This window comes from Musa acuminata, chromosome BXJ1-8, assembly GCF_036884655.1.
Source record: "Musa acuminata AAA Group cultivar baxijiao chromosome BXJ1-8, Cavendish_Baxijiao_AAA, whole genome shotgun sequence".
Classification (NCBI taxonomy): Eukaryota; Viridiplantae; Streptophyta; class Magnoliopsida; order Zingiberales; family Musaceae; genus Musa; species Musa acuminata.
In genome coordinates this window covers 40,234,534-40,262,153 of record NC_088334.1, presented here as the reverse complement: position 1 = coordinate 40,262,153, position 27,620 = coordinate 40,234,534, and the positions used below count along the sequence as shown (strand labels likewise).

The 27,620-nt window shown below is 53.3% G+C and overlaps 43 non-coding genes across 43 annotated transcripts; all 43 read right to left on the bottom strand.

Annotated features, from left to right (window-relative positions):
* Nucleotides 1–51: 51 nt before the first annotated feature.
* LOC135589671 (5S ribosomal RNA) lies at nt 52–170 on the bottom strand. Its single transcript, XR_010477077.1, has one exon. It is a non-coding gene; the product is annotated as a 5S ribosomal RNA (ribosomal RNA).
* A 544-nt stretch (nt 171–714) lies between these two features.
* LOC135589406 (5S ribosomal RNA) lies at nt 715–833 on the bottom strand. Its single transcript, XR_010476814.1, has one exon. It is a non-coding gene; the product is annotated as a 5S ribosomal RNA (ribosomal RNA).
* Nucleotides 834–1,377: 544 nt separating this feature from the next.
* On the bottom strand, nt 1,378–1,496 carry LOC135589619 (5S ribosomal RNA). Its single transcript, XR_010477026.1, has one exon. It is a non-coding gene; the product is annotated as a 5S ribosomal RNA (ribosomal RNA).
* Nucleotides 1,497–2,040: 544 nt separating this feature from the next.
* LOC135589405 (5S ribosomal RNA) lies at nt 2,041–2,159 on the bottom strand. Its single transcript, XR_010476813.1, has one exon. It is a non-coding gene; the product is annotated as a 5S ribosomal RNA (ribosomal RNA).
* Nucleotides 2,160–2,703: 544 nt separating this feature from the next.
* On the bottom strand, nt 2,704–2,822 carry LOC135591917 (5S ribosomal RNA). The gene has a single exon (XR_010478682.1). It is a non-coding gene; the product is annotated as a 5S ribosomal RNA (ribosomal RNA).
* Nucleotides 2,823–3,366: 544 nt separating this feature from the next.
* On the bottom strand, nt 3,367–3,485 carry LOC135589404 (5S ribosomal RNA). Its single transcript, XR_010476812.1, has one exon. It is a non-coding gene; the product is annotated as a 5S ribosomal RNA (ribosomal RNA).
* A 544-nt stretch (nt 3,486–4,029) lies between these two features.
* LOC135589402 (5S ribosomal RNA) lies at nt 4,030–4,148 on the bottom strand. Its single transcript, XR_010476811.1, has one exon. It is a non-coding gene; the product is annotated as a 5S ribosomal RNA (ribosomal RNA).
* A 544-nt stretch (nt 4,149–4,692) lies between these two features.
* On the bottom strand, nt 4,693–4,811 carry LOC135589618 (5S ribosomal RNA). The gene has a single exon (XR_010477024.1). It is a non-coding gene; the product is annotated as a 5S ribosomal RNA (ribosomal RNA).
* Nucleotides 4,812–5,355: 544 nt separating this feature from the next.
* Nucleotides 5,356–5,474, bottom strand: LOC135589400 (5S ribosomal RNA). Its single transcript, XR_010476809.1, has one exon. It is a non-coding gene; the product is annotated as a 5S ribosomal RNA (ribosomal RNA).
* Nucleotides 5,475–6,018: 544 nt separating this feature from the next.
* Nucleotides 6,019–6,137, bottom strand: LOC135590129 (5S ribosomal RNA). Its single transcript, XR_010477536.1, has one exon. It is a non-coding gene; the product is annotated as a 5S ribosomal RNA (ribosomal RNA).
* Nucleotides 6,138–6,681: 544 nt separating this feature from the next.
* On the bottom strand, nt 6,682–6,800 carry LOC135589439 (5S ribosomal RNA). The gene has a single exon (XR_010476846.1). It is a non-coding gene; the product is annotated as a 5S ribosomal RNA (ribosomal RNA).
* A 544-nt stretch (nt 6,801–7,344) lies between these two features.
* On the bottom strand, nt 7,345–7,463 carry LOC135589659 (5S ribosomal RNA). Its single transcript, XR_010477065.1, has one exon. It is a non-coding gene; the product is annotated as a 5S ribosomal RNA (ribosomal RNA).
* Nucleotides 7,464–8,007: 544 nt separating this feature from the next.
* Nucleotides 8,008–8,126, bottom strand: LOC135589399 (5S ribosomal RNA). Its single transcript, XR_010476808.1, has one exon. It is a non-coding gene; the product is annotated as a 5S ribosomal RNA (ribosomal RNA).
* A 544-nt stretch (nt 8,127–8,670) lies between these two features.
* On the bottom strand, nt 8,671–8,789 carry LOC135589617 (5S ribosomal RNA). The gene has a single exon (XR_010477023.1). It is a non-coding gene; the product is annotated as a 5S ribosomal RNA (ribosomal RNA).
* Nucleotides 8,790–9,334: 545 nt separating this feature from the next.
* LOC135589398 (5S ribosomal RNA) lies at nt 9,335–9,453 on the bottom strand. Its single transcript, XR_010476807.1, has one exon. It is a non-coding gene; the product is annotated as a 5S ribosomal RNA (ribosomal RNA).
* Nucleotides 9,454–9,997: 544 nt separating this feature from the next.
* Nucleotides 9,998–10,116, bottom strand: LOC135589397 (5S ribosomal RNA). Its single transcript, XR_010476805.1, has one exon. It is a non-coding gene; the product is annotated as a 5S ribosomal RNA (ribosomal RNA).
* Nucleotides 10,117–10,660: 544 nt separating this feature from the next.
* On the bottom strand, nt 10,661–10,779 carry LOC135589647 (5S ribosomal RNA). Its single transcript, XR_010477053.1, has one exon. It is a non-coding gene; the product is annotated as a 5S ribosomal RNA (ribosomal RNA).
* A 544-nt stretch (nt 10,780–11,323) lies between these two features.
* Nucleotides 11,324–11,442, bottom strand: LOC135589461 (5S ribosomal RNA). Its single transcript, XR_010476868.1, has one exon. It is a non-coding gene; the product is annotated as a 5S ribosomal RNA (ribosomal RNA).
* Nucleotides 11,443–11,986: 544 nt separating this feature from the next.
* LOC135589396 (5S ribosomal RNA) lies at nt 11,987–12,105 on the bottom strand. Its single transcript, XR_010476804.1, has one exon. It is a non-coding gene; the product is annotated as a 5S ribosomal RNA (ribosomal RNA).
* A 544-nt stretch (nt 12,106–12,649) lies between these two features.
* Nucleotides 12,650–12,768, bottom strand: LOC135589616 (5S ribosomal RNA). Its single transcript, XR_010477022.1, has one exon. It is a non-coding gene; the product is annotated as a 5S ribosomal RNA (ribosomal RNA).
* Nucleotides 12,769–13,312: 544 nt separating this feature from the next.
* Nucleotides 13,313–13,431, bottom strand: LOC135589395 (5S ribosomal RNA). Its single transcript, XR_010476803.1, has one exon. It is a non-coding gene; the product is annotated as a 5S ribosomal RNA (ribosomal RNA).
* Nucleotides 13,432–13,975: 544 nt separating this feature from the next.
* On the bottom strand, nt 13,976–14,094 carry LOC135589615 (5S ribosomal RNA). Its single transcript, XR_010477021.1, has one exon. It is a non-coding gene; the product is annotated as a 5S ribosomal RNA (ribosomal RNA).
* Nucleotides 14,095–14,638: 544 nt separating this feature from the next.
* LOC135590441 (5S ribosomal RNA) lies at nt 14,639–14,757 on the bottom strand. Its single transcript, XR_010477848.1, has one exon. It is a non-coding gene; the product is annotated as a 5S ribosomal RNA (ribosomal RNA).
* Nucleotides 14,758–15,301: 544 nt separating this feature from the next.
* On the bottom strand, nt 15,302–15,420 carry LOC135589423 (5S ribosomal RNA). Its single transcript, XR_010476832.1, has one exon. It is a non-coding gene; the product is annotated as a 5S ribosomal RNA (ribosomal RNA).
* A 544-nt stretch (nt 15,421–15,964) lies between these two features.
* Nucleotides 15,965–16,083, bottom strand: LOC135591994 (5S ribosomal RNA). The gene has a single exon (XR_010478759.1). It is a non-coding gene; the product is annotated as a 5S ribosomal RNA (ribosomal RNA).
* Nucleotides 16,084–16,562: 479 nt separating this feature from the next.
* Nucleotides 16,563–16,681, bottom strand: LOC135589422 (5S ribosomal RNA). The gene has a single exon (XR_010476831.1). It is a non-coding gene; the product is annotated as a 5S ribosomal RNA (ribosomal RNA).
* Nucleotides 16,682–17,225: 544 nt separating this feature from the next.
* Nucleotides 17,226–17,344, bottom strand: LOC135590608 (5S ribosomal RNA). Its single transcript, XR_010478014.1, has one exon. It is a non-coding gene; the product is annotated as a 5S ribosomal RNA (ribosomal RNA).
* Nucleotides 17,345–17,888: 544 nt separating this feature from the next.
* Nucleotides 17,889–18,007, bottom strand: LOC135590397 (5S ribosomal RNA). The gene has a single exon (XR_010477804.1). It is a non-coding gene; the product is annotated as a 5S ribosomal RNA (ribosomal RNA).
* A 544-nt stretch (nt 18,008–18,551) lies between these two features.
* LOC135589411 (5S ribosomal RNA) lies at nt 18,552–18,670 on the bottom strand. The gene has a single exon (XR_010476820.1). It is a non-coding gene; the product is annotated as a 5S ribosomal RNA (ribosomal RNA).
* A 544-nt stretch (nt 18,671–19,214) lies between these two features.
* On the bottom strand, nt 19,215–19,333 carry LOC135591992 (5S ribosomal RNA). Its single transcript, XR_010478758.1, has one exon. It is a non-coding gene; the product is annotated as a 5S ribosomal RNA (ribosomal RNA).
* Nucleotides 19,334–19,403: 70 nt separating this feature from the next.
* On the bottom strand, nt 19,404–19,522 carry LOC135590730 (5S ribosomal RNA). The gene has a single exon (XR_010478136.1). It is a non-coding gene; the product is annotated as a 5S ribosomal RNA (ribosomal RNA).
* Nucleotides 19,523–20,066: 544 nt separating this feature from the next.
* LOC135589923 (5S ribosomal RNA) lies at nt 20,067–20,185 on the bottom strand. Its single transcript, XR_010477329.1, has one exon. It is a non-coding gene; the product is annotated as a 5S ribosomal RNA (ribosomal RNA).
* A 544-nt stretch (nt 20,186–20,729) lies between these two features.
* Nucleotides 20,730–20,848, bottom strand: LOC135589909 (5S ribosomal RNA). Its single transcript, XR_010477316.1, has one exon. It is a non-coding gene; the product is annotated as a 5S ribosomal RNA (ribosomal RNA).
* A 544-nt stretch (nt 20,849–21,392) lies between these two features.
* On the bottom strand, nt 21,393–21,511 carry LOC135589394 (5S ribosomal RNA). Its single transcript, XR_010476802.1, has one exon. It is a non-coding gene; the product is annotated as a 5S ribosomal RNA (ribosomal RNA).
* A 544-nt stretch (nt 21,512–22,055) lies between these two features.
* On the bottom strand, nt 22,056–22,174 carry LOC135589710 (5S ribosomal RNA). The gene has a single exon (XR_010477117.1). It is a non-coding gene; the product is annotated as a 5S ribosomal RNA (ribosomal RNA).
* A 544-nt stretch (nt 22,175–22,718) lies between these two features.
* Nucleotides 22,719–22,837, bottom strand: LOC135590705 (5S ribosomal RNA). The gene has a single exon (XR_010478111.1). It is a non-coding gene; the product is annotated as a 5S ribosomal RNA (ribosomal RNA).
* A 544-nt stretch (nt 22,838–23,381) lies between these two features.
* LOC135589345 (5S ribosomal RNA) lies at nt 23,382–23,500 on the bottom strand. Its single transcript, XR_010476754.1, has one exon. It is a non-coding gene; the product is annotated as a 5S ribosomal RNA (ribosomal RNA).
* Nucleotides 23,501–24,044: 544 nt separating this feature from the next.
* LOC135589336 (5S ribosomal RNA) lies at nt 24,045–24,163 on the bottom strand. Its single transcript, XR_010476745.1, has one exon. It is a non-coding gene; the product is annotated as a 5S ribosomal RNA (ribosomal RNA).
* A 544-nt stretch (nt 24,164–24,707) lies between these two features.
* LOC135591991 (5S ribosomal RNA) lies at nt 24,708–24,826 on the bottom strand. The gene has a single exon (XR_010478757.1). It is a non-coding gene; the product is annotated as a 5S ribosomal RNA (ribosomal RNA).
* Nucleotides 24,827–25,370: 544 nt separating this feature from the next.
* LOC135591990 (5S ribosomal RNA) lies at nt 25,371–25,489 on the bottom strand. Its single transcript, XR_010478756.1, has one exon. It is a non-coding gene; the product is annotated as a 5S ribosomal RNA (ribosomal RNA).
* Nucleotides 25,490–26,033: 544 nt separating this feature from the next.
* Nucleotides 26,034–26,152, bottom strand: LOC135591988 (5S ribosomal RNA). Its single transcript, XR_010478754.1, has one exon. It is a non-coding gene; the product is annotated as a 5S ribosomal RNA (ribosomal RNA).
* Nucleotides 26,153–26,696: 544 nt separating this feature from the next.
* Nucleotides 26,697–26,815, bottom strand: LOC135591987 (5S ribosomal RNA). Its single transcript, XR_010478752.1, has one exon. It is a non-coding gene; the product is annotated as a 5S ribosomal RNA (ribosomal RNA).
* A 544-nt stretch (nt 26,816–27,359) lies between these two features.
* LOC135589393 (5S ribosomal RNA) lies at nt 27,360–27,478 on the bottom strand. Its single transcript, XR_010476801.1, has one exon. It is a non-coding gene; the product is annotated as a 5S ribosomal RNA (ribosomal RNA).
* Between the last annotated feature and the right edge of the window lie 142 nt (nt 27,479–27,620).

The following is a 27,620-nucleotide window of genomic DNA, read 5'->3' as shown; positions in this document are numbered from 1 at the left end:
CATCGCCTCGGAGGTCGACGGGAGAGGTTTTGGCCGCTCGGGGCGCAAAAAGGAGTGCAACACGAGGACTTCCAAGGGGGTCACCCATCCTAGTACTACTCTCGCCCAAGCACGCTTAACTTCGGAGTTCTGATGGGATCCGGTGCTTTAGTGCTGGTATGATCGCACTCGTTTTGTGTGCGTCGTCCCTCGCCTTTGTGCACGTCGCGGACGGCGCATCGACGACCGGAGCCCCGAAACCTCTCGAACGATCTCGGAATCGCCATTGTCGGATCCCTCCGATGCCCACGAGGCCGACCGCGTACCGGACACGGCAAGCGCGCGCCGAAACCATCGGGACTTTCTCGAACGAACTCGGAATCGCTATTGCGGCCCCATTCCGGAAAGCTCTCTCCGAGCCCCACGAGACTGACTGCGTAGCGGTCACGGCAAATTCCGAGGCCCAAAACCATCGCCTCGGAGGTCGACGGGAGAGGTTTTGGCCGCTCGGGGCGCAAAAAGGAGTGCAACACGAGGACTTCCCAAGGGGTCACCCATCCAAGAACCATGTCTGGTCATTGTATGTTTTATGAAGAAATTTTTAGATGATGATTTCATTATTCTCCTGCTATATATATGTTAATGACATATTTATTGTTGGCCATAATGCTGGAAAAATTGAAAAGCTTAAAAGAGAGTTTTAAGTAAGTCTTTTGGCCGCTCGGGGCGCAAAAAGGAGTGCAACACGAGGACTTCCAAGGGGGTCACCCATCCTAGTACTACTCTCGCCCAAGCAGGCTTAACTTCGGAGTTCTGATGGGATCCGGTGCTTTAGTGCTGGTATGATCGCACTCGTTTTGTGTGCGTCGTCCCTCGCCTTTGTGCACGTCGCGGACGGCGCATCGACGACCGGAGCCCCGAAACCTCTCGAACGATCTCGGAATCGCCATTGTCGGATCCCTCCGATGCCCACGAGGCCGACCGCGTACCGGACACGGCAAGCGCGCGCCGAAACCATCGGGACTTTCTCGAACGAACTCGGAATCGCTATTGCGGCCCCATTCCGGAAAGCTCTCTCCGAGCCCCACGAGACTGACTGCGTAGCGGTCACCGCAAATTCCGAGGCCCAAAACCATCGCCTCGGAGGTCGACGGGAGAGGTTTTGGCCGCTCGGGGCGCAAAAAGGAGTGCAACACGAGGACTTCCCAGGGGGTCACCCATCCAAGAACCATGTCTGGTCATTGTATGTTTTATGAAGAAATTTTTAGATGATGATTTCATTATTCTCCTGCTATATATATGTTAATGACATATTTATTGTTGGCCATAATGCTGGAAAAATTGAAAAGCTTAAAAGAGAGTTTTAAGTTAGTCTTTTGGCCGCTCGGGGCGCAAAAAGGAGTGCAACACGAGGACTTCCCAGGGGGTCACCCATCCTAGTACTACTCTCGCCCAAGCAGGCTTAACTTCAGAGTTCTGATGGGATCCGGTGCTTTAGTGCTGGTATGATCACACTCGTTTTGTGTGCGTCGTCCCTCGCCTTTGTGCACGTCGCGGACGGCGCATCGACGACCGGAGCCCCGAAACCTCTCGAACGATCTCGGAATCGCCATTGTCGGATCCCTCCGATGCCCACGAGGCCGACCGCGTACCGGACACGGCAAGCGCGCGCCGAAACCATCGGGACTTTCTCGAACGAACTCGGAATCGCTATTGCGGCCCCATTCCGGAAAGCTCTCTCCGAGCCCCACGAGACTGACTGCGTAGCGGTCACGACAAATTCCGAGGCCCAAAACCATCGCCTCGGAGGTCGACGGGAGAGGTTTTGGCCGCTCGGGGCGCAAAAAGGAGTGCAACACGAGGACTTCCCAGGGGGTCACCCATCCTAGAACCATGTCTGGTCGTTGTATGTTTTATGAAGAAATTTTTAGATGATGATTTCATTATTCTCCTGCTATATATATGTTAATGACATATTTATTGTTAGCCATAATGCTGGAAAAATTGAAAAGCTTAAAAGAGAGTTTTAAGTAAGTCTTTTGGCCGCTCGGGGCGCAAAAAGGAGTGCAACACGAGGACTTCCAAGGGGGTCACCCATCCTAGTACTACTCTCGCCCAAGCAGGCTTAACTTCGGAGTTCTGATGGGATCCGGTGCTTTAGTGCTGGTATGATCGCACTCGTTTTGTGTGCGTCGTCCCTCGCCTTTGTGCACGTCGCGGACGGCGCATCGACGACCGGAGCCCCGAAACCTCTCGAACGATCTCGGAATCGCCATTGTCGGATCCCTCCGATGCCCACGAGGCCGACCGCGTACCGGACACGGCAAGCGCGCGCCGAAACCATCGGGACTTTCTCGAACGAACTCGGAATCGCTATTGCGGCCCCATTCCGGAAAGCTCTCTCCGAGCCCCACGAGACTGACTGCGTAGCGGTCACGGCAAATTCCGAGGCCCAAAACCATCGCCTCGGAGGTCGACGGGAGAAGTTTTGGCCGCTCGGGGCGCAAAAAGGAGTGCAACACGAGGACTTCCCAGGGGGTCACCCATCCAAGAACCATGTCTGGTCATTGTATGTTTTATGAAGAAATTTTTAGATGATGATTTCATTATTCTCCTGCTATATATATGTTAATGACATATTTATTGTTGGCCATAATGCTGGAAAAATTGAAAAGCTTAAAAGAGAGTTTTAAGTAAGTCTTTTGGCCGCTCGGGGCGCAAAAAGGAGTGCAACACGAGGACTTCCCAGGGGGTCACCCATCCTAGTACTACTCTCGCCCAAGCACGCTTAACTTCGGAGTTCTGATGGGATCCGGTGCTTTAGTGCTGGTATGATCGCACTCGTTTTGTGTGCGTCGTCCCTCGCCTTTGTGCACGTCGCGGACGGCGCATCGACGACCGGAGCCCCGAAACCTCTCGAACGATCTCGGAATCGCCATTGTCGGATCCCTCCGATGCCCACGAGGCCGACCGCGTACCGGACACGGCAAGCGCGCGCCGAAACCATCGGGACTTTCTCGAACGAACTCGGAATCGCTATTGCGGCCCCATTCCGGAAAGCTCTCTCCGAGCCCCACGAGACTGACTGCATAGCGGTCACGGCAAATTCCGAGGCCCAAAACCATCGCCTCGGAGGTCGACGGGAGAGGTTTTGGCCGCTCGGGGCGCAAAAAGGAGTGCAACACGAGGACTTCCCAGGGGGTCACCCATCCAAGAACCATGTCTGGTCATTGTATGTTTTATGAAGAAATTTTTAGATGATGATTTCATTATTCTCCTGCTATATATATGTTAATGACATATTTATTGTTGGCCATAATGCTGGAAAAATTGAAAAGCTTAAAAGAGAGTTTTAAGTAAGTCTTTTGGCCGCTCGGGGCGCAAAAAGGAGTGCAACACGAGGACTTCCAAGGGGGTCACCCATCCTAGTACTACTCTCGCCCAAGCAGGCTTAACTTCGGAGTTCTGATGGGATCCGGTGCTTTAGTGCTGGTATGATCGCACTCGTTTTGTGTGCGTCGTCCCTCGCCTTTGTGCACGTCGCGGACGGCGCATCGACGACCGGAGCCCCGAAACCTCTCGAACGATCTCGGAATCGCCATTGTCGGATCCCTCCGATGCCCACGAGGCCGACCGCGTACCGGACACGGCAAGCGCGCGCCGAAACCATCGGGACTTTCTCGAACGAACTCGGAATCGCTATTGCGGCCCCATTCCGGAAAGCTCTCTCCGAGCCCCACGAGACTGACTGCATAGCGGTCACGGCAAATTCCGAGGCCCAAAACCATCGCCTCGGAGGTCGACGGGAGAGGTTTTGGCCGCTCGGGGCGCAAAAAGGAGTGCAACACGAGGACTTCCCAGGGGGTCACCCATCCAAGAACCATGTCTGGTCATTGTATGTTTTATGAAGAAATTTTTAGATGATGATTTCATTATTCTCCTGCTATATATATGTTAATGACATATTTATTGTTGGCCATAATGCTGGAAAAATTGAAAAGCTTAAAAGAGAGTTTTAAGTAAGTCTTTTGGCCGCTCGGGGCGCAAAAAGGAGTGCAACACGAGGACTTCCAAGGGGGTCACCCATCCTAGTACTACTCTCGCCCAAGCAGGCTTAACTTCGGAGTTCTGATGGGATCCGGTGCTTTAGTGCTGGTATGATCGCACTCGTTTTGTGTGCGTCGTCCCTCGCCTTTGTGCACGTCGCGGACGGCGCATCGACGACCGGAGCCCCGAAACCTCTCGAACGATCTCGGAATCGCCATTGTCGGATCCCTCCGATGCCCACGAGGCCGACCGCGTACCGGACACGGCAAGCGCGCGCCGAAACCATCGGGACTTTCTCGAACGAACTCGGAATCGCTATTGCGGCCCCATTCCGGAAAGCTCTCTCCGAGCCCCACGAGACTGACTGCGTAGCGGTCACGGCAAATTCCGAGGCCCAAAACCATCGCCTCGGAGGTCGACGGGAGAGGTTTTGGCCGCTCGGGGCGCAAAAAGGAGTGCAACACGAGGACTTCCCAGGGGGTCACCCATCCAAGAACCATGTCTGGTCATTGTATGTTTTATGAATAAATTTTTAGATGATGATTTCATTATTCTCCTGCTATATATATGTTAATGACATATTTATTGTTGGCCATAATGCTGGAAAAATTGAAAAGCTTAAAAGAGAGTTTTAAGTAAGTCTTTTGGCCGCTCGGGGCGCAAAAAGGAGTGCAACACGAGGACTTCCCAGGGGGTCACCCATCCTAGTACTACTCTCGCCCAAGCAGGCTTAACTTCAGAGTTCTGATGGGATCCGGTGCTTTAGTGCTGGTATGATCACACTCGTTTTGTGTGCGTCGTCCCTCGCCTTTGTGCACGTCGCGGACGGCGCATCGACGACCGGAGCCCCGAAACCTCTCGAACGATCTCGGAATCGCCATTGTCGGATCCCTCCGATGCCCACGAGGCCGACCGCGTACCGGACACGGCAAGCGCGCGCCGAAACCATCGGGACTTTCTCGAACGAACTCGGAATCGCTATTGCGGCCCCATTCCGGAAAGCTCTCTCCGAGCCCCACGAGACTGACTGCGTAGCGGTCACGACAAATTCCGAGGCCCAAAACCATCGCCTCGGAGGTCGACGGGAGAGGTTTTGGCCGCTCGGGGCGCAAAAAGGAGTGCAACACGAGGACTTCCCAGGGGGTCACCCATCCTAGAACCATGTCTGGTCGTTGTATGTTTTATGAAGAAATTTTTAGATGATGATTTCATTATTCTCCTGCTATATATATGTTAATGACATATTTATTGTTAGCCATAATGCTGGAAAAATTGAAAAGCTTAAAAGAGAGTTTTAAGTAAGTCTTTTGGCCGCTCGGGGCGCAAAAAGGAGTGCAACACGAGGACTTCCAAGGGGGTCACCCATCCTAGTACTACTCTCGCCCAAGCAGGCTTAACTTCGGAGTTCTGATGGGATCCGGTGCTTTAGTGCTGGTATGATCGCACTCGTTTTGTGTGCGTCGTCCCTCGCCTTTGTGCACGTCGCGGACGGCGCATCGACGACCGGAGCCCCGAAACCTCTCGAACGATCTCGGAATCGCCATTGTCGGATCCCTCCGATGCCCACGAGGCCGACCGCGTACCGGACACGGCAAGCGCGCGCCGAAACCATCGGGACTTTCTCGAACGAACTCGGAATCGCTATTGCGGCCCCATTCCGGAAAGCTCTCTCCGAGCCCCACGAGACTGACTGCGTAGCGGTCACGACAAATTCCGAGGCCCAAAACCATCGCCTCGGAGGTCGACGGGAGAGGTTTTGGCCGCTCGGGGCGCAAAAAGGAGTGCAACACGAGGACTTCCCAGGGGGTCACCCATCCTAGAACCATGTCTGGTCGTTGTATGTTTTATGAAGAAATTTTTAGATGATGATTTCATTATTCTCCTGCTATATATATGTTAATGACATATTTATTGTTAGCCATAATGCTGGAAAAATTGAAAAGCTTAAAAGAGAGTTTTAAGTAAGTCTTTTGGCCGCTCGGGGCGCAAAAAGGAGTGCAACACGAGGACTTCCAAGGGGGTCACCCATCCTAGTACTACTCTCGCCCAAGCAGGCTAAACTTCGGAGTTCTGATGGGATCCGGTGCTTTAGTGCTGGTATGATCGCACTCGTTTTGTGTGCGTCGTCCCTCGCCTTTGTGCACGTCGCGGACGGCGCATCGACGACCGGAGCCCCGAAACCTCTCGAACGATCTCGGAATCGCCATTGTCGGATCCCTCCGATGCCCACGAGGCCGACCGCGTACCGGACACGGCAAGCGCGCGCCGAAACCATCGGGACTTTCTCGAACGAACTCGGAATCGCTATTGCGGCCCCATTCCGGAAAGCTCTCTCCGAGCCCCACGAGACTGACTGCGTAGCGGTCACGGCAAATTCCGAGGCCCAAAACCATCGCCTCGGAGGTCGACGGGAGAGGTTTTGGCCGCTCGGGGCGCAAAAAGGAGTGCAACACGAGGACTTCCCAGGGGGTCACCCATCCAAGAACCATGTCTGGTCATTGTATGTTTTATGAAGAAATTTTTAGATGATGATTTCATTATTTTCCTGCTATATATATGTTAATGACATATTTATTGTTGGCCATAATGCTGGAAAAATTGAAAAGCTTAAAAGAGAGTTTTAAGTAAGTCTTTTGGCCGCTCGGGGCGCAAAAAGGAGTGCAACACGAGGACTTCCAAGGGGGTCACCCATCCTAGTACTACTCTCGCCCAAGCACGCTTAACTTCGGCGTTCTGATGGGATCCGGTGCTTTAGTGCTGGTATGATCGCACTCGTTTTGTGTGCGTCGTCCCTCGCCTTTGTGCACGTCGCGGACGGCGCATCGACGACCGGAGCCCCGAAACCTCTCGAACGATCTCGGAATCGCCATTGTCGGATCCCTCCGATGCCCACGAGGCCGACCGCGTACCGGACACGGCAAGCGCGCGCCGAAACCATCGGGACTTTCTCGAACGAACTCGGAATCGCTATTGCGGCCCCATTCCGGAAAGCTCTCTCCGAGCCCCACGAGACTGACTGCATAGCGGTCACGGCAAATTCCGAGGCCCAAAACCATCGCCTCGGAGGTCGACGGGAGAGGTTTTGGCCGCTCGGGGCGCAAAAAGGAGTGCAACACGAGGACTTCCCAGGGGGTCACCCATCCAAGAACCATGTCTGGTCGTTGTATGTTTTATGAAGAAATTTTTAGATGATGATTTCATTATTCTCCTGCTATATATATGTTAATGACATATTTATTGTTGGCCATAATGCTGGAAAAATTGAAAAGCTTAAAAGAGAGTTTTAAGTAAGTCTTTTGGCCGCTCGGGGCGCAAAAAGGAGTGCAACACGAGGACTTCCAAGGGGGTCACCCATCCTAGTACTACTCTCGCCCAAGCACGCTTAACTTCGGAGTTCTGATGGGATCCGGTGCTTTAGTGCTGGTATGATCGCACTCGTTTTGTGTGCGTCGTCCCTCGCCTTTGTGCACGTCGCGGACGGCGCATCGACGACCGGAGCCCCGAAACCTCTCGAACGATCTCGGAATCGCCATTGTCGGATCCCTCCGATGCCCACGAGGCCGACCGCGTACCGGACACGGCAAGCGCGCGCCGAAACCATCGGGACTTTCTCGAACGAACTCGGAATCGCTATTGCGGCCCCATTCCGGAAAGCTCTCTCCGAGCCCCACGAGACTGACTGCATAGCGGTCACGGCAAATTCCGAGGCCCAAAACCATCGCCTCGGAGGTCGACGGGAGAGGTTTTGGCCGCTCGGGGCGCAAAAAGGAGTGCAACACGAGGACTTCCCAGGGGGTCACCCATCCAAGAACCATGTCTGGTCATTGTATGTTTTTTAAAGAAATTTTTAGATGATGATTTCATTATTCTCCTGCTATATATATGTTAATGACATATTTATTGTTGGCCATAATGCTGGAAAAATTGAAAAGCTTAAAAGAGAGTTTTAAGTAAGTCTTTTGGCCGCTCGGGGCGCAAAAAGGAGTGCAACACGAGGACTTCCAAGGGGGTCACCCATCCTAGTACTACTCTCGCCCAAGCAGGCTTAACTTCGGAGTTCTGATGGGATCCGGTGCTTTAGTGCTGGTATGATCGCACTCGTTTTGTGTGCGTCGTCCCTCGCCTTTGTGCACGTCGCGGACGGCGCATCGACGACCGGAGCCCCGAAACCTCTCGAACGATCTCGGAATCGCCATTGTCGGATCCCTCCGATGCCCACGAGGCCGACCGCGTACCGGACACGGCAAGCGCGCGCCGAAACCATCGGGACTTTCTCGAACGAACTCGGAATCGCTATTGCGGCCCCATTCCGGAAAGCTCTCTCCGAGCCCCACGAGACTGACTGCGTAGCGGTCACGGCAAATTCCGAGGCCCAAAACCATCGCCTCGGAGGTCGACGGGAGAGGTTTTGGCCGCTCGGGGCGCAAAAAGGAGTGCAACACGAGGACTTCCCAGGGGGTCACCCATCCAAGAACCATGTCTGGTCATTGTATGTTTTATGAAGAAATTTTTAGATGATGATTTCATTATTCTCCTGCTATATATATGTTAATGACATATTTATTGTTGGCCATAATGCTGGAAAAATTGAAAAGCTTAAAAGTGAGTTTTAAGTAAGTCTTTTGGCCGCTCGGGGCGCAAAAAGGAGTGCAACACGAGGACTTCCCAGGGGGTCACCCATCCTAGTACTACTCTCGCCCAAGCAGGCTTAACTTCAGAGTTCTGATGGGATCCGGTGCTTTAGTGCTGGTATGATCACACTCGTTTTGTGTGCGTCGTCCCTCGCCTTTGTGCACGTCGCGGACGGCGCATCGACGACCGGAGCCCCGAAACCTCTCGAACGATCTCGGAATCGCCATTGTCGGATCCCTCCGATGCCCACGAGGCCGACCGCGTACCGGACACGGCAAGCGCGCGCCGAAACCATCGGGACTTTCTCGAACGAACTCGGAATCGCTATTGCGGCCCCATTCCGGAAAGCTCTCTCCGAGCCCCACGAGACTGACTGCGTAGCGGTCACGACAAATTCCGAGGCCCAAAACCATCGCCTCGGAGGTCGACGGGAGAGGTTTTGGCCGCTCGGGGCGCAAAAAGGAGTGCAACACGAGGACTTCCCAGGGGGTCACCCATCCTAGAACCATGTCTGGTCGTTGTATGTTTTATGAAGAAATTTTTAGATGATGATTTCATTATTCTCCTGCTATATATATGTTAATGACATATTTATTGTTAGCCATAATGCTGGAAAAATTGAAAAAGCTTAAAAGAGAGTTTTAAGTAAGTCTTTTGGCCGCTCGGGGCGCAAAAAGGAGTGCAACACGAGGACTTCCAAGGGGGTCACCCATCCTAGTACTACTCTCGCCCAAGCAGGCTTAACTTCGGAGTTCTGATGGGATCCGGTGCTTTAGTGCTGGTATGATCGCACTCGTTTTGTGTGCGTCGTCCCTCGCCTTTGTGCACGTCGCGGACGGCGCATCGACGACCGGAGCCCCGAAACCTCTCGAACGATCTCGGAATCGCCATTGTCGGATCCCTCCGATGCCCACGAGGCCGACCGCGTACCGGACACGGCAAGCGCGCGCCGAAACCATCGGGACTTTCTCGAACGAACTCGGAATCGCTATTGCGGCCCCATTCCGGAAAGCTCTCTCCGAGCCCCACGAGACTGACTGCGTAGCGGTCACGGCAAATTCCGAGGCCCAAAACCATCGCCTCGGAGGTCGACGGGAGAGGTTTTGGCCGCTCGGGGCGCAAAAAGGAGTGCAACACGAGGACTTCCCAGGGGGTCACCCATCCTAGAACCATGTCTGGTCGTTGTATGTTTTATGAAGAAATTTTTAGATGATGATTTCATTATTCTCCTGCTATATATATGTTAATGACATATTTATTGTTAGCCATAATGCTGGAAAAATTGAAAAGCTTAAAAGAGAGTTTTAAGTAAGTCTTTTGGCCGCTCGGGGCGCAAAAAGGAGTGCAACACGAGGACTTCCAAGGGGGTCACCCATCCTAGTACTACTCTCGCCCAAGCAGGCTTAACTTCGGAGTTCTGATGGGATCCGGTGCTTTAGTGCTGGTATGATCGCACTCGTTTTGTGTGCGTCGTCCCTCGCCTTTGTGCACGTCGCGGACGGCGCATCGACGACCGGAGCCCCGAAACCTCTCGAACGATCTCGGAATCGCCATTGTCGGATCCCTCCGATGCCCACGAGGCCGACCGCGTACCGGACACGGCAAGCGCGCGCCGAAACCATCGGGACTTTCTCGAACGAACTCGGAATCGCTATTGCGGCCCCATTCCGGAAAGCTCTCTCCGAGCCCCACGAGACTGACTGCGTAGCGGTCACGGCAAATTCCGAGGCCCAAAACCATCGCCTCGGAGGTCGACGGGAGAGGTTTTGGCCGCTCGGGGCGCAAAAAGGAGTGCAACACGAGGACTTCCCAGGGGGTCACCCATCCAAGAACCATGTCTGGTCATTGTATGTTTTATGAAGAAATTTTTAGATGATGATTTCATTATTCTCCTGCTATATATATGTTAATGACATATTTATTGTTGGCCATAATGCTGGAAAAATTGAAAAGCTTAAAAGAGAGTTTTAAGTAAGTCTTTTGGCCGCTCGGGGCGCAAAAAGGAGTGCAACACGAGGACTTCCAAGGGGGTCACCCATCCTAGTACTACTCTCGCCCAAGCACGCTTAACTTCGGAGTTCTGATGGGATCCGGTGCTTTAGTGCTGGTATGATCGCACTCGTTTTGTGTGCGTCGTCCCTCGCCTTTGTGCACGTCGCGGACGGCGCATCGACGACCGGAGCCCCGAAACCTCTCGAACGATCTCGGAATCGCCATTGTCGGATCCCTCCGATGCCCACGAGGCCGACCGCGTACCGGACACGGCAAGCGCGCGCCGAAACCATCGGGACTTTCTCGAACGAACTCGGAATCGCTATTGCGGCCCCATTCCGGAAAGCTCTCTCCGAGCCCCACGAGACTGACTGCATAGCGGTCACGGCAAATTCCGAGGCCCAAAACCATCGCCTCGGAGGTCGACGGGAGAGGTTTTGGCCGCTCGGGGCGCAAAAAGGAGTGCAACACGAGGACTTCCCAGGGGGTCACCCATCCAAGAACCATGTCTGGTCGTTGTATGTTTTATGAAGAAATTTTTAGATGATGATTTCATTATTCTCCTGCTATATATATGTTAATGACATATTTATTGTTGGCCATAATGCTGGAAAAATTGAAAAGCTTAAAAGAGAGTTTTAAGTAAGTCTTTTGGCCGCTCGGGGCGCAAAAAGGAGTGCAACACGAGGACTTCCAAGGGGGTCACCCATCCTAGTACTACTCTCGCCAAAGCACGCTTAACTTCGGAGTTCTGATGGGATCCGGTGCTTTAGTGCTGGTATGATCGCACTCGTTTTGTGTGCGTCGTCCCTCGCCTTTGTGCACGTCGCGGACGGCGCATCGACGACCGGAGCCCCGAAACCTCTCGAACGATCTCGGAATCGCCATTGTCGGATCCCTCCGATGCCCACGAGGCCGCCCGCGTACCGGACACGGCAAGCGCGCGCCGAAACCATCGGGACTTTCTCGAACGAACTCGGAATCGCTATTGCGGCCCCATTCCGGAAAGCTCTCTCCGAGCCCCACGAGACTGACTGCATAGCGGTCACGGCAAATTCCGAGGCCCAAAACCATCGCCTCGGAGGTCGACGGGAGAGGTTTTGGCCGCTCGGGGCGCAAAAAGGAGTGCAACACGAGGACTTCCCAGGGGGTCACCCATCCAAGAACCATGTCTGGTCATTGTATGTTTTATGAAGAAATTTTTAGATGATGATTTCATTATTCTCCTGCTATATATATGTTAATGACATATTTATTGTTGGCCATAATGCTGGAAAAATTGAAAAGCTTAAAAGAGAGTTTTAAGTAAGTCTTTTGGCCGCTCGGGGCGCAAAAAGGAGTGCAACACGAGGACTTCCAAGGGGGTCACCCATCCTAGTACTACTCTCGCCCAAGCAGGCTTAACTTCGGAGTTCTGATGGGATCCGGTGCTTTAGTGCTGGTATGATCGCACTCGTTTTGTGTGCGTCGTCCCTCGCCTTTGTGCACGTCGCGGACGGCGCATCGACGACCGGAGCCCCGAAACCTCTCGAACGATCTCGGAATCGCCATTGTCGGATCCCTCCGATGCCCACGAGGCCGACCGCGTACCGGACACGGCAAGCGCGCGCCGAAACCATCGGGACTTTCTCGAACGAACTCGGAATCGCTATTGCGGCCCCATTCCGGAAAGCTCTCTCCGAGCCCCACGAGACTGACTGCGTAGCGGTCACGGCAAATTCCGAGGCCCAAAACCATCGCCTCGGAGGTCGACGGGAGAGGTTTTGGCCGCTCGGGGCGCAAAAAGGAGTGCAACACGAGGACTTCCCAGGGGGTCACCCATCCAAGAACCATGTCTGGTCATTGTATGTTTTATGAAGAAATTTTTAGATGATGATTTCATTATTCTCCTGCTATATATATGTTAATGACATATTTATTGTTGGCCATAATGCTGGAAAAATTGAAAAGCTTAAAAGAGAGTTTTAAGTAAGTCTTTTGGCCGCTCGGGGCGCAAAAAGGAGTGCAACACGAGGACTTCCCAGGGGGTCACCCATCCTAGTACTACTCTCGCCCAAGCAGGCTTAACTTCAGAGTTCTGATGGGATCCGGTGCTTTAGTGCTGGTATGATCACACTCGTTTTGTGTGCGTCGTCCCTCGCCTTTGTGCACGTCGCGGACGGCGCATCGACGACCGGAGCCCCGAAACCTCTCGAACGATCTCGGAATCGCCATTGTCGGATCCCTCCGATGCCCACGAGGCCGACCGCGTACCGGACACGGCAAGCGCGCGCCGAAACCATCGGGACTTTCTCGAACGAACTCGGAATCGCTATTGCGGCCCCATTCCGGAAAGCTCTCTCCGAGCCCCACGAGACTGACTGCGTAGCGGTCACGACAAATTCCGAGGCCCAAAACCATCGCCTCGGAGGTCGACGGGAGAGGTTTTGGCCGCTCGGGGCGCAAAAAGGAGTGCAACACGAGGACTTCCCAGGGGGTCACCCATCCTAGAACCATGTCTGGTCGTTGTATGTTTTATGAAGAAATTTTTAGATGATGATTTCATTATTCTCCTGCTATATATATGTTAATGACATATTTATTGTTAGCCATAATGCTGGAAAAATTGAAAAGCTTAAAAGAGAGTTTTAAGTAAGTCTTTTGGCCGCTCGGGGCGCAAAAAGGAGTGCAACACGAGGACTTCCAAGGGGGTCACCCATCCTAGTACTACTCTCGCCCAAGCAGGCTTAACTTCGGAGTTCTGATGGGATCCGGTGCTTTAGTGCTGGTATGATCGCACTCGTTTTGTGTGCGTCGTCCCTCGCCTTTGTGCACGTCGCGGACGGCGCATCGACGACCGGAGCCCCGAAACCTCTCGAACGATCTCGGAATCGCCATTGTCGGATCCCTCCGATGCCCACGAGGCCGACCGCGTACCGGACACGGCAAGCGCGCGCCGAAACCATCGGGACTTTCTCGAACGAACTCGGAATCGCTATTGCGGCCCCATTCCGGAAAGCTCTCTCCGAGCCCCACGAGACTGACAGCGTAGCGGTCACGGCAAATTCCGAGGCCCAAAACCATCGCCTCGGAGGTCGACGGGAGAGGTTTTGGCCGCTCGGGGCGCAAAAAGGAGTGCAACACGAGGACTTCCCAGGGGGTCACCCATCCAAGAACCATGTCTGGTCATTGTATGTTTTATGAAGAAATTTTTAGATGATGATTTCATTATTCTCCTGCTATATATATGTTAATGACATATTTATTGTTGGCCATAATGCTGGAAAAATTGAAAAGCTTAAAAGAGAGTTTTAAGTAAGTCTTTTGGCCGCTCGGGGCGCAAAAAGGAGTGCAACACGAGGACTTCCCAGGGGGTCACCCATCCTAGTACTACTCTCGCCCAAGCAGGCTTAACTTCAGAGTTCTGATGGGATCCGGTGCTTTAGTGCTGGTATGATCACACTCGTTTTGTGTGCGTCGTCCCTCGCCTTTGTGCACGTCGCGGACGGCGCATCGACGACCGGAGCCCCGAAACCTCTCGAACGATCTCGGAATCGCCATTGTCGGATCCCTCCGATGCCCACGAGGCCGACCGCGTACCGGACACGGCAAGCGCGCGCCGAAACCATCGGGACTTTCTCGAACGAACTCGGAATCGCTATTGCGGCCCCATTCCGGAAAGCTCTCTCCGAGCCCCACGAGACTGACTGCGTAGCGGTCACGGCAAATTCCGAGGCCCAAAACCATCGCCTCGGAGGTCGACGGGAGAGGTTTTGGCCGCTCGGGGCGCAAAAAGGAGTGCAACACGAGGACTTCCCAGGGGGTCACCCATCCTAGAACCATGTCTGGTCATTGTATGTTTTATGAAGAAATTTTTAGATGATGATTTCATTATTCTCCTGCTATATATATGTTAATGACATATTTATTGTTGGCCATAATGCTGGAAAAATTGAAAAGCTTAAAAGAGAGTTTTAAGTAAGTCTTTTGGCCGCTCGGGGCGCAAAAAGGAGTGCAACACGAGGACTTCCCAGGGGGTCACCCATCCTAGTACTACTCTCGCCCAAGCAAGCTTAACTTCGGAGTTCTGATGGGATCCGGTGCTTTAGTGCTGGTATGATCGCACTCGTTTTGTGTGCGTCGTCCCTCGCCTTTGTGCACGTCGCGGACGGCGCATCGACGACCGGAGCCCCGAAACCTCTCGAACGATCTCGGAATCGCCATTGTCGGATCCCTCCGATGCCCACGAGGCCGACCGCGTACCGGACACGGCAAGCGCGCGCCGAAACCATCGGGACTTTCTCGAACGAACTCGGAATCGCTATTGCGGCCCCATTCCGGAAAGCTCTCTCCAAGCCCCACGAGACTGACTGCGTAGCGGTCACGGCAAATTCCGAGGCCCAAAACCATCGCCTCGGAGGTCGACGGGAGAGGTTTTGGCCGCTTGGGGCGCAAAAAGGAGTGCAACACGAGGACTTCCCAGGGGGTCACCCATCCAAGAACCATGTCTGGTCATTGTATGTTTTATGAAGAAATTTTTAGATGATGATTTCATTATTCTCCTGCTATATATATGTTAATGACATATTTATTGTTGGCCATAATGCTGGAAAAATTGAAAAGCTTAAAAGAGAGTTTTAAGTAAGTCTTTTGGCCGCTCGGGGCGCAAAAAGGAGTGCAACACGAGGACTTCCCAGGGGGTCACCCATCCTAGTACTACTCTCGACCAAGAACGCTTAACTTCGGAGTTCTGATGGGATCCGGTGCTTTAGTGCTGGTATGATCGCACTCGTTTTGTGTGCGTCGTCCCTCGCCTTTGTGCACGTCGCGGACGGCGCTTCGACGACCGGAGCCCCGAATCCTCTCGAACGATCTCGGAATCGCCATTGTCGGATCCCTCCGATGCCCACGAGGCCGACCGCGTACCGGACACGGCAAGCGCGCGCCGAAACCATCGGGACTTTCTCGAACGAACTCGGAATCGCTATTGCGGCCCCATTCCGGAAAGCTCTCTCCGAGCCCCACGAGACTGACTGCGTAGCGGTCACGGCAAATTCCGAGGCCCAAAACCATCGCCTCGGAGGTCGACGGGAGAGGTTTTGGCCGCTCGGGGCGCAAAAAGGAGTGCAACACGAGGACTTCCCAGGGGGTCACCCATCCTAGAACCATGTCTGGTCATTGTATGTTTTATGAAGAAATTTTTAGATGATGATTTCATTATTCTCCTGCTATATATATGTTAATGACATATTTATTGTTAGCCATAATGCTGGAAAAATTGAAAAGCTTAAAAGAGAGTTTTAAGTAAGTCTTTTGGCCGCCCGGGGTGCAAAAAGGAGTGCAACACGAGGACTTCCCAGGGGGTCACCCATCCTAGTACTACTCTCGCCCAAGCAGGCTTAACTTCGGAGTTCTGATGGGATCCGGTGCTTTAGTGCTGGTATGATCGCACTCGTTTTGTGTGCGTCGTCCCTCGCCTTTGTGCACGTCGCGGACGGCGCATCGACGACCGGAGCCCCGAAACCTCTCGAACGATCTCGGAATCGCCATTGTCGGATCCCTCCGATGCCCACGAGGAATCGCTATTGCGGCCCCATTCCGGAAAGCTCTCTCCGAGCCCCACGAGACTGACTGCGTAGCGGTCACGGCAAATTCCGAGGCCCAAAACCATCGCCTCGGAGGTCGACGGGAGAGGTTTTGGCCGCTCGGGGCGCAAAAAGGAGTGCAACACGAGGACTTCCCAGGGGGTCACCCATCCTAGAACCATGTCTGGTCATTGTATGTTTTATGAAGAAATTTTTAGATTATGATTTCATTATTCTCCTGCTATATATATGTTAATGACATATTTATTGTTGGCCATAATGCTGGAAAAATTGAAAAGCTTAAAAGAGAGTTTTAAGTAAGTCTTTTGGCCGCTCGGGGCGCAAAAAGGAGTGCAACACGAGGACTTCCCAGGGGGTCACCCATCCTAGTACTACTCTCGACCAAGAACGCTTAACTTCGGAGTTCTGATGGGATCCGGTGCTTTAGTGCTGGTATGATCGCACTCGTTTTGTGTGCGTCGTCCCTCGCCTTTGTGCACGTCGCGGACGGCGCATCGACGACCGGAGCCCCGAATCCTCTCGAACGATCTCGGAATCGCCATTGTCGGATCCCTGCGATGCCCACGAGGCCGACCGCGTACCGGACACGGCAAGCGCGCGCCGAAACCATCGGGACTTTCTCGAACGAACTCGGAATCGCTATTGCGGCCCCATTCCGGAAAGCTCTCTCCGAGCCCCACGAGACTGACTGCGTAGCGGTCACGGCAAATTCCGAGGCCCAAAACCATCGCCTCGGAGGTCGACGGGAGAGGTTTTGGCCGCTCGGGGCGCAAAAAGGAGTGCAACACGAGGACTTCCCAGGGGGTCACCCATCCTAGAACCATGTCTGGTCATTGTATGTTTTATGAAGAAATTTTTAGATGATGATTTCATTATTCTCCTGCTATATATATGTTAATGACATATTTATTGTTGGCCATAATGCTGGAAAAATTGAAAAGCTTAAAAGAGAGTTTTAAGTAAGTCTTTTGGCCGCTCGGGGCGCAAAAAGGAGTGCAACACGAGGACTTCCCAGGGGGTCACCCATCCTAGTACTACTCTCGCCAAAGCAGGCTTAACTTCGGAGTTCTGATGGGATCCGGTGCTTTAGTACTGGTATGAACGCAATCGTTTTGTGTGCGTCGTCCCTCGCCTTTGTGCACGTCGCGGACGGCGCATCGACGACCGGAGCCCCGAAACCTCTCGAACGATCTCGGAATCGCCATTGTCGGATCCCTCCGATGCCCACGAGGCCGACCGCGTACCGGACACGGCAAGCGCGAGCCGAAACCATCGGGACTTTCTCGAACGAACTCGGAATCGCTATTGCGGCCCCATTCCGGAAAGCTCTCTCCGAGCCCCACGAGACTGACTGCGTAGCGGTCACGGCAAATTCCGAGGCCCAAAATCATCGCCTCGGAGGTCGACGGGAGAGGTTTTGGCCGCTCGGGGCGCAAAAAGGAGTGCAACACGAGGACTTCCCAGGGGGTCACCCATCCTAGAACCATGTCTGGTCATTGTATGTTTTATGAAGAAATTTTTAGATGATGATTTCATTATTCTCCTGCTATATATATGTTAATGACATATTTATTGTTGGCCATAATGCTGGAAAAATTGAAAAGCTTAAAAGAGAGTTTTAAGTAAGTCTTTTGGCCGCTCGGGGAGCAAAAAGGAGTGCAACACGAGGACTTCCCAGGGGGTCATCCATCCTAGTACTACTCTCGCCAAAGCAGGCTTAACTTCGGAGTTCTGATGGGATCCGGTGCTTTAGTACTGGTATGATCGCACTCGTTTTGTGTGCGTCGTCCCTCGCCTTTGTGCACGTCGCGGACGGCGCATTGACGACCGGAGCCCCGAAACCTCTCGAACGATCTCGGAATCGCCATTGTCGGATCCCTCCGATGCCCACGAGGCCGACCGCGTACCGGACACGGCAAGCGCGCGCCGAAACCATCGGGACTTTCTCGAACGAACTCGGAATCGCTATTGCGGCCCCATTCCGGAAAGCTCTCTCCGAGCCCCACGAGACTGACTGCGTAGCGGTCACGGCAAATTCCGAGGCCCAAAACCATCGCCTCGGAGGTCGACGGGAGAGGTTTTGGCCGCTCGGGGCGCAAAAAGGAGTGCAACACGAGGACTTCCCAGGGGGTCACCCATCCAAGAACCATGTCTGGTCATTGTATGTTTTATGAAGAAATTTTTAGATGATGATTTCATTATTCTCCTGCTATATATATGTTAATGACATATTTATTGTTGGCCATAATGCTGGAAAAATTGAAAAGCTTAAAAGAGAGTTTTAAGTAAGTCTTTTGGCCGCTCGGGGCGCAAAAAGGAGTGCAACACGAGGACTTCCCAGGGGGTCACCCATCCTAGTACTACTCTCGCCCAAGCAGGCTTAACTTCGGAGTTCTGATGGGTTCCGGTGCTTTAGTGCTGGTATGATCGCACTCGTTTTGTTTGCGTCGTCCCTCGCCTTTGTGCACGTCGCGGACGGCGCATCGACGACCGGAGCCCCGAAACCTCTCGAACGATCTCGGAATCGCCATTGTCGGATCCCTCCGATGCCCACGAGGCCGACCGCGTACCGGACACGACAAGCGCGCGCCGAAACCATCGGGACTTTCTCGAACGAACTCGGAATCGCTATTGCGGCCCCATTCCGGAAAGCTCTCTCCGAGCCCCACGAGACTGACTGCGTAGCGGTCACGGCAAATTCCGAGGCCCAAAACCATCGCCTCGGAGGTCGACGGGAGAGGTTTTGGCCGCTCGGGGCGCAAAAAGGAGTGCAACACGAGGACTTCCCAGGGGGTCACCCATCCTAGAACCATGTCTGGTCATTGTATGTTTTATGAAGAAATTTTTAGATGATGATTTCATTATTCTCCTGCTATATATATGTTAATGACATATTTATTGTTGGCCATAATGCTGGAAAAATTGAAAAGCTTAAAAGAGAGTTTTAAGTAAGTCTTTTGGCCGCTCGGGGCGCAAAAAGGAGTGCAACACGAGGACTTCCCAGGGGGTCACCCATCCTAGTACTACTCTCGCCCAAGCAGGCTTAACTTCGGAGTTCTGATGGGATCCGGTGCTTTAGTGCTGGTATGATCGCACTCGTTTTGTGTGCGTCGTCCCTCGCCTTTGTGCACGTCGCGGACGGCGCTTTGGCCGCTCGGGGCGCAAAAAGGAGAGCAACACGAGGACTTCCCAGGGGGTCACCCATCCTAGTACTACTCTCGCCCAAGCACGCTTAACTTAGGAGTTGTGATGGGATCCGATGCTTTAGTGCTGGTATGATCGCACTCGTTTTGTGTGCGTCGTCCCTCGCCTTTGTGCACGTCGCGGACGGCGCATCGACGACCGGAGCCCCGAAACCTCTCGAACGATCTCGGAATCGCCATTGTCGGATCCCTCCGATGCCCACGAGGCCGACCGCGTACCGGACACGACAAGCGCGCGCCGAAACCATCGGGACTTTCTCGAACGAACTCGGAATCGCTATTGCGGCCCCATTCCGGAAAGCTCTCTCCGAGCCCCACGAGACTGACTGCGTAGCGGTCACGGCAAATTCCGAGGCCCAAAACCATCGCCTCGGAGGTCGACGGGAGAGGTTTTGGCCGCTCGGGGCGCAAAAAGGAGTGCAACACGAGGACTTCCCAGGGGGTCACCCATCCAAGAACCATGTCTGGTCATTGTATGTTTTATGAAGAAATTTTTAGATGATGATTTCATTATTCTCCTGCTATATATATGTTAATGACATATTTATTGTTGGCCATAATGCTGGAAAAATTGAAAAGCTTAAAAGAGAGTTTTGAGTAAGTCTTTTGGCCGCTCGGGGCGCAAAAAGGAGTGCAACACGAGGACTTCCCAGGGTGTCACCCATCCTAGTACTACTCTCGCCCAAGCAGGCTTAACTTCGGAGTTCTGATGGGATCCGGTGCTTTAGTGCTGGTATGATCGCACTCGTTTTGGGTGCGTCGTCCCTCGCCTTTGTGCACGTCGCGGACGGCGCATCGACGACCGGAGCCCCGAAACCTCTCGAACGATCTCGGAATCGCCATTGTCGGATCCCTCCGATGCCCACGAGGCCGACCGCGTACCGGACACGGCAAGCGCGCGCCGAAACCATCGGGACTTTCTCGAACGAACTCGGAATCGCTATTGCGGCCCCATTCCGGAAAGCTCTCTCCGAGCCCCACGAGACTGACTGCGTAGCGGTCACGGCAAATTCCGAGGCCCAAAACCATCGCCTCGGAGGTCGACGGGAGAGGTTTTGGCCGCTCGGGGCGCAAAAAGGAGTGCAACACGAGGACTTCCCAGGGGGTCACCCATCCTAGAACCATGTCTGGTCATTGTATGTTTTATGAAGAAATTTTTAGATGATGATTTCATTATTCTCCTGCTATATATATGTTAATGACATATTTATTGTTAGCCATAATGCTGGAAAAATTGAAAAGCTTAAAAGAGAGTTTTAAGTGAGTCTTTTGGCCGCTCGGGGCGCAAAAAGGAGTGCAACACGAGGACTTCTCAGGGGGTCACCCATCCTAGTACTACTCTCGCCCAAGCAGGCTTAACTTCGGAGTTCTGATGGGATCGGGTGCTTTAGTGCTGGTATGATCGCACTCGTTTTGTGTGCGTCGTCCCTCGCCTTTGTGCACGTCGCGGACGGCGCATCGACGACCGGAGCCCCGAAACCTCTCGAACGATCTCGGAATCGCCATTGTCGGATCCCTCCGATGCCCACGAGGCCGACCGCGTACCGGACACGGCAAGCGCGAGCCGAAACCATCGGGACTTTCTCGAACGAACTCGGAATCGCTATTGCGGCCCCATTCCGGAAAGCTCTCTCCGAGCCCCACGAGACTGACTGCGTAGCGGTCACGGCAAATTCCGAGGCCCAAAATCATCGCCTCGGAGGTCGACGGGAGAGGTTTTGGCCGCTCGGGGCGCAAAAAGGAGTGCAACACGAGGACTTCCCAGGGGGTCACCCATCCTAGAACCATGTCTGGTCATTGTATGTTTTATGAAGAAATTTTTAGATGATGATTTCATTATTCTCCTGTTATATATATGTTAATGACATATTTATTGTTAGCCATAATGCTGGAAAAATTGAAAAGCTTAAAAGAGAGTTTTAAGTAAGTCTTTTGGCCGCTCGGGGTGCAAAAAGGAGTGCAACACGAGGACTTCCAAGGGGGTCACCCATCCTAGTACTACTCTCGCCCAAGCAGGCTTAACTTCGGAGTTCTGATGGGATCCGGTGCTTTAGTGCTGGTATGATCGCACTCGTTTTGTGTGCGTCGTCCCTCGCCTTTGTGCACGTCGCGGACGGCGCATCGACGACCGGAGCCCCGAAACCTCTCGAACGATCTCGGAATCGCCATTGTCGGATCCCTCCGATGCCCACGAGGCCGACCGCGTACCGGACACGGCAAGCGCGCGCCGAAACCATCGGGACTTTCTCGAACGAACTCGGAATCGCTATTGCGGCCCCATTCCGGAAAGCTCTCTCCGAGCCCCACGAGACTGACTGCGTAGCGGTCACGGCAAATTCCAAGGCCCAAAACCATCGCCTCGGAGGTCGACGGGAGAGGTTTTGGCCGCTCGGGGCGCAAAAAGGAGTGCAACACGAGGACTTCCCAGGGGGTCAACCATCCTAGAACCATGTCTGGTCATTGTATGTTTTATGAAGAAATTTTTAGATGATGATTTCATTATTCTCCTGCTATATATATGTTAATGACATATTTATTGTTGGCCATAATGCTGGAAAAATTGAAAAGCTTAAAAGAGAGTTTTAAGTAAGTCTTTTGGCCGCTCGGGGCGCAAAAAGGTGTGCAACACGAGGACTTCCCAGGGGGTCACCCATCCTAGTACTACTCTCGCCCAAGCAGGCTTAACTTCAGAGTTCTGATGGGATCCGGTGCTTTAGTGCTGGTATGATCGCACTCGTTTTGTGTGCGTCGTCCCTCGCCTTTGTGCACGTCGCGGACGGCGCATCGACGACCGGAGCCCCGAAACCTCTCGAACGATCTCGGAATCGCCATTGTCGGATCCCTGCGATGCCCACGAGGCCGACCGCGTACCGGACACGGCAAGCGCGCGCCGAAACCATCGGGACTTTCTCGAACGAACTCGGAATCGCTATTGCGGCCCCATTCCGGAAAGCTCTCTCCAAGCCCCACGAGACTGACTGCGTAGCGGTCACGGCAAATTCCGAGGCCCAAAACCATCGCCTCGGAGGTCGACGGGAGAGGTTTTGGCCGCTCGGGGCGCAAAAAGGAGTGCAACACGAGGACTTCCCAGGGGGTCAACCATCCTAGAACCATGTCTGGTCATTGTATGTTTTATGAAGAAATTTTTAGATGATGATTTCATTATTCTCCTGCTATATATATGTTAATGACATATTTATTGTTGGCCATAATGCTGGAAAAATTGAAAAGCTTAAAAGAGAGTTTTAAGTAAGTCTTTTGGCCGCTCGGGGCGCAAAAAGGAGTGCAACACGAGGACTTCCCAGGGGGTCACCCATCCTAGTACTACTTTCGCCCAAGCACGCTTAACTTCGGAGTCCTGATGAGATCTGGTGCTTTAGTGCTGGTATGATCGTACACGTTTTGGGTTCGTCGTCCCTCGCCTTTGTGCACGTCGCGGACGGCGCATCGACGACCGGAGCCCCGAAACCTCTCGAACGATCTCGGAATCGCCATTGTCGGATCCCTGCGATGCCCACGAGGCCGACCGCGTACCGGACACGGCAAGCGCGCGCCGAAACCATCGGGACTTTCTCGAACGAACTCGGAATCGCTATTGCGGCCCCATTCCGGAAAGCTCTCTCCAAGCCCCACGAGACTGACTGCGTAGCGGTCACGGCAAATTCCGAGGCCCAAAACCATCGCCTCGGAGGTCGACGGGAGAGGTTTTGGCCGCTCGGGGCGCAAAAAGGAGTGCAACACGAGGACTTCCCAGGGGGTCACCCATCCAAGAACCATGTCTGGTCATTGTATGTTTTATGAAGAAATTTTTAGATGATGATTTCATTATTCTCCTGCTATATATATGTTAATGACATATTTATTGTTGGCCATAATGCTGGAAAAATTGAAAAGCTTAAAAGAGAGTTTTAAGTAAGTCTTTTGGCCGCTCGGGGCGCAAAAAGGAGTGCAACACGAGGACTTCCCAGGGGGTCACCCATCCTAGTACTACTCTCGCCCAAGCAGGCTTAACTTCGGAGTTCTGAAGGGATCCGGTGCTTTAGTGCTGGTATGATCGCACTCGTTTTGTGTGCGTCGTCCCTCGCCTTTGTGCACGTCGCGGACGGCGCATCGACGACCGGAGCCCCGAAACCTCTCGAACGATCTCGGAATCGCCATTGTCGGATCCCTCCGATGCCCACGAGGCCGACCGCGTACCGGACATGGCAAGCGCGCGCCGAAACCATCGGGACTTTCTCGAACGAACTCGGAATCGCTATTGCGGCCCCATTCCGGAAAGCTCTCTCCGAGCCCCACGAGACTGACTGCGTAGCGGTCACGGCAAATTCCGAGGCCCAAAATCATCGCCTCGGAGGTCGACGGGAGAGGTTTTGGCCGCTCGGGGCGCAAAAAGGAGTGCAACACGAGGACTTCCCAGGGGGTCAACCATCCTAGAACCATGTCTGGTCATTGTATGTTTTATGAAGAAATTTTTAGATGATGATTTCATTATTCTCCTGCTATATATATGTTAATGACATATTTATTGTGGGCCATAATGCTGGAAAAATTGAAAAGCTTAAAAGAGAGTTTTAAGTAAGTCTTTTGGCCGCTCGGGGCGCAAAAAGGAGTGCAACACGAGGACTTCCCAAGGGGTCACCCATCCTAGTACTACTTTCGCCCAAGCACGCTTAACTTCGGAGTTCTGATGGGATCTGGTGCTTTAGTGCTGGTATGATCGCACTCGTTTTGTGTTCGTCGTCCCTCGCCTTTGTGCACGTCGCGGACGGCGCATCGACGACCGGAGCCCCGAAACCTCTCGAACGATCTCGGAATCGCCATTGTCGGATCCCTCCGATGCCCACGAGGCCGACCGCGTACCGGACACGGCAAGCGCGCGCCGAAACCATCGGGACTTTCTCGAACGAACTCGGAATCGCTATTGCGGCCCCATTCCGGAAAGCTCTCTCCAAGCCCCACGAGACTGACTGCGTAGCGGTCACGGCAAATTCCGAGGCCCAAAACCATCGCCTAGGAGGTCGACGGGAGAGGTTTTGGCCGCTCGGGGCGCAAAAAGGAGTGCAACACGAGGACTTCCCAGGGGGTCACCCATCCAAGAACCATGTCTGGTCATTGTATGTTTTATGAAGAAATTTTTAGATGATGATTTCATTATTCTCCTGCTATATATATGTTAATGACATATTTATTGTTGGCCATAATGCTGGAAAAATTGAAAAGCTTAAAAGAGAGTTTTAAGTAAGTCTTTTGGCCGCTCGGGGCGCAAAAAGGAGTGCAACACGAGGACTTCCCAGGGGGTCACCCATCCTAGTACTACTCTCGCCCAAGCAGGCTTAACTTCGGAGTTCTGATGGGATCCGGTGCTTTAGTGCTGGTATGATCGCACTCGTTTTGTGTGCGTCGTCCCTCGCCTTTGTGCACGTCGCGGACGGCGCATCGACGACCGGAGCCCCGAAACCTCTCGAACGATCTCGGAATCGCCATTGTCGGATCCCTGCGATGCCCACGAGGCCGACCGCGTACCGGACACGGCAAGCGCGCGCCGAAACCATCGGGACTTTCTCGAACGAACTCGGAATCGCTATTGCGGCCCCATTCCGGAAAGCTCTCTCCGAGCCCCACGAGACTGACTGCGTAGCGGTCACGGCAAATTCCGAGGCCCAAAACCATCGCCTCGGAGGTCGACGGGAGAGGTTTTGGCCGCTCGGGGCGCAAAAAGGAGAGCAACACGAGGACTTCCCAGGGGGTCACCCATCCTAGAACCATGTCTGGTCATTGTATGTTTTATGAAGAAATTTTTAGATGATGATTTCATTATTCTCCTCCTATATATATGTTAATGACATATTTATTGTTAGCCATAATGCTGGAAAAATTGAAAAGCTTAAAAGAGAGTTTTAAGTAAGTCTTTTGGCCGCTCGGGGCGCAAAAAGGAGTGCAACACGAGGACTTCCCAGGGGGTCACCCATCCTAGTACTACTCTCGCCCAAGCAGGCTTAACTTCGGAGTTCTGATGGGATCCGGTGCTTTAGTGCTGGTATGATCGCACTCGTTTTGTGTGCGTCGTCCCTCGCCTTTGTGCACGTCGCGGACGGCGCATCGACGACCGGAGCCCCGAAACCTCTCGAACGATCTCGGAATCGCCATTGTCGGATCCCTGCGATGCCCACGAGGCCGACCGCGTACCGGACACGGCAAGCGCGCGCCGAAACCATCGGGACTTTCTCGAACGAACTCGGAATCGCTATTGCGGCCCCATTCCGGAAAGCTCTCTCCAAGCCCCACGAGACTGACTGCGTAGCGGTCACGGCAAATTCCGAGGCCCAAAACCATCGCCTAGGAGGTCGACGGGAGAGGTTTTGGCCGCTCGGGGCGCAAAAAGGAGTGCAACACGAGGACTTCCCAGGGGGTCACCCATCCAAGAACCATGTCTGGTCATTGTATGTTTTATGAAGAAATTTTTAGATGATGATTTCATTATTCTCCTGCTATATATATGTTAATGACATATTTATTGTTGGCCATAATGCTGGAAAAATTGAAAAGCTTAAAAGAGAGTTTTAAGTAAGTCTTTTGGCCGCTCGGGGCGCAAAAAGGAGTGCAACACGAGGACTTCCCAGGGGGTCACCCATCCTAGTACTACTCTCGCCCAAGCAGGCTTAACTTCGGAGTTCTGATGGGATCCGGTGCTTTAGTGCTGGTATGATCGCACTCGTTTTGTGTGCGTCGTCCCTCGCCTTTGTGCACGTCGCGGACGGCGCATCGACGACCGGAGCCCCGAAACCTCTCGAACGATCTCGGAATCGCCATTGTCGGATCCCTGCGATGCCCACGAGGCCGACCGCGTACCGGACACGGCAAGCGCGCGCCGAAACCATCGGGACTTTCTCGAACGAACTCGGAATCGCTATTGCGGCCCCATTCCGGAAAGCTCTCTCCGAGCCCCACGAGACTGACTGCGTAGCGGTCACGGCAAATTCCGAGGCCCAAAACCATCGCCTCGGAGGTCGACGGGAGAGGTTTTGGCCGCTCGGGGCGCAAAAAGGAGAGCAACACGAGGACTTCCCAGGGGGTCACCCATCCTAGAACCATGTCTGGTCATTGTATGTTTTATGAAGAAATTTTTAGATGATGATTTCATTATTCTCCTCCTATATATATGTTAATGACATATTTATTGTTAGCCATAATGCTGGAAAAATTGAAAAGCTTAAAAGAGAGTTTTAAGTAAGTCTTTTGGCCGCTCGGGGCGCAAAAAGGAGTGCAACACGAGGACTTCCCAGGGGGTCACCCATCCTAGTACTACTCTCGCCCAAGCAGGCTTAACTTCGGAGTTCTGATGGGATCCGGTGCTTTAGTGCTGGTATGATCGCACTCGTTTTGTGTGCGTCGTCCCTCGCCTTTGTGCACGTCGCGGACGGCGCATCGACGACCGGAGCCCCGAAACCTCTCGAACGATCTCGGAATCGCCATTGTCGGATCCCTCCGATGCCCACGAGGCCGACCGCGTACCGGACACGGCAAGCGCGCGCCGAAACCATCGGGACTTTCTCGAACGAACTCGGAATCGCTATTGCGGCCCCATTCCGGAAAGCTCTCTCCGAGCCCCACGAGACTGACTGCGTAGCGGTCACGGCAAATTCCGAGGCCCAAAATCATCGCCTCGGAGGTCGACGGGAGAGGTTTTGGCCGCTCGGGGCGCAAAAAGGAGTGCAACACGAGGACTTCCCAGGGGGTCACCCATCCTAGAACCATGTCTGGTCATTGTATGTTTTATGAAGAAATTTTTAGATGATGATTTCATTATTCTCCTGTTATATATATGTTAATGACATATTTATTGTTAGCCATAATGTTGGAAAAATTGAAAAGCTTAAAAGATAGTTTTAAGTAAGTCTTTTGGCCGCTCGGGGTGCAAAAAGGAGTGCAACACGAGGACTTCCAAGGGGGTCACCCATCCTAGTACTACTCTCGCCCAAGCAGGCTTAACTTCGGAGTTCTGATGGGATCCGGTGCTTTAGTGCTGGTATGATCGCACTCGTTTTGTGTGCGTCGTCCCTCGCCTTTGTGCACGTCGCGGACGGCGCATCGACGACCGGAGCCCCGAAACCTCTCGAACGATCTCGGAATCGCCATTGTCGGATCCCTCCGATGCCCACGAGGCCGACCGCGTACCGGACAC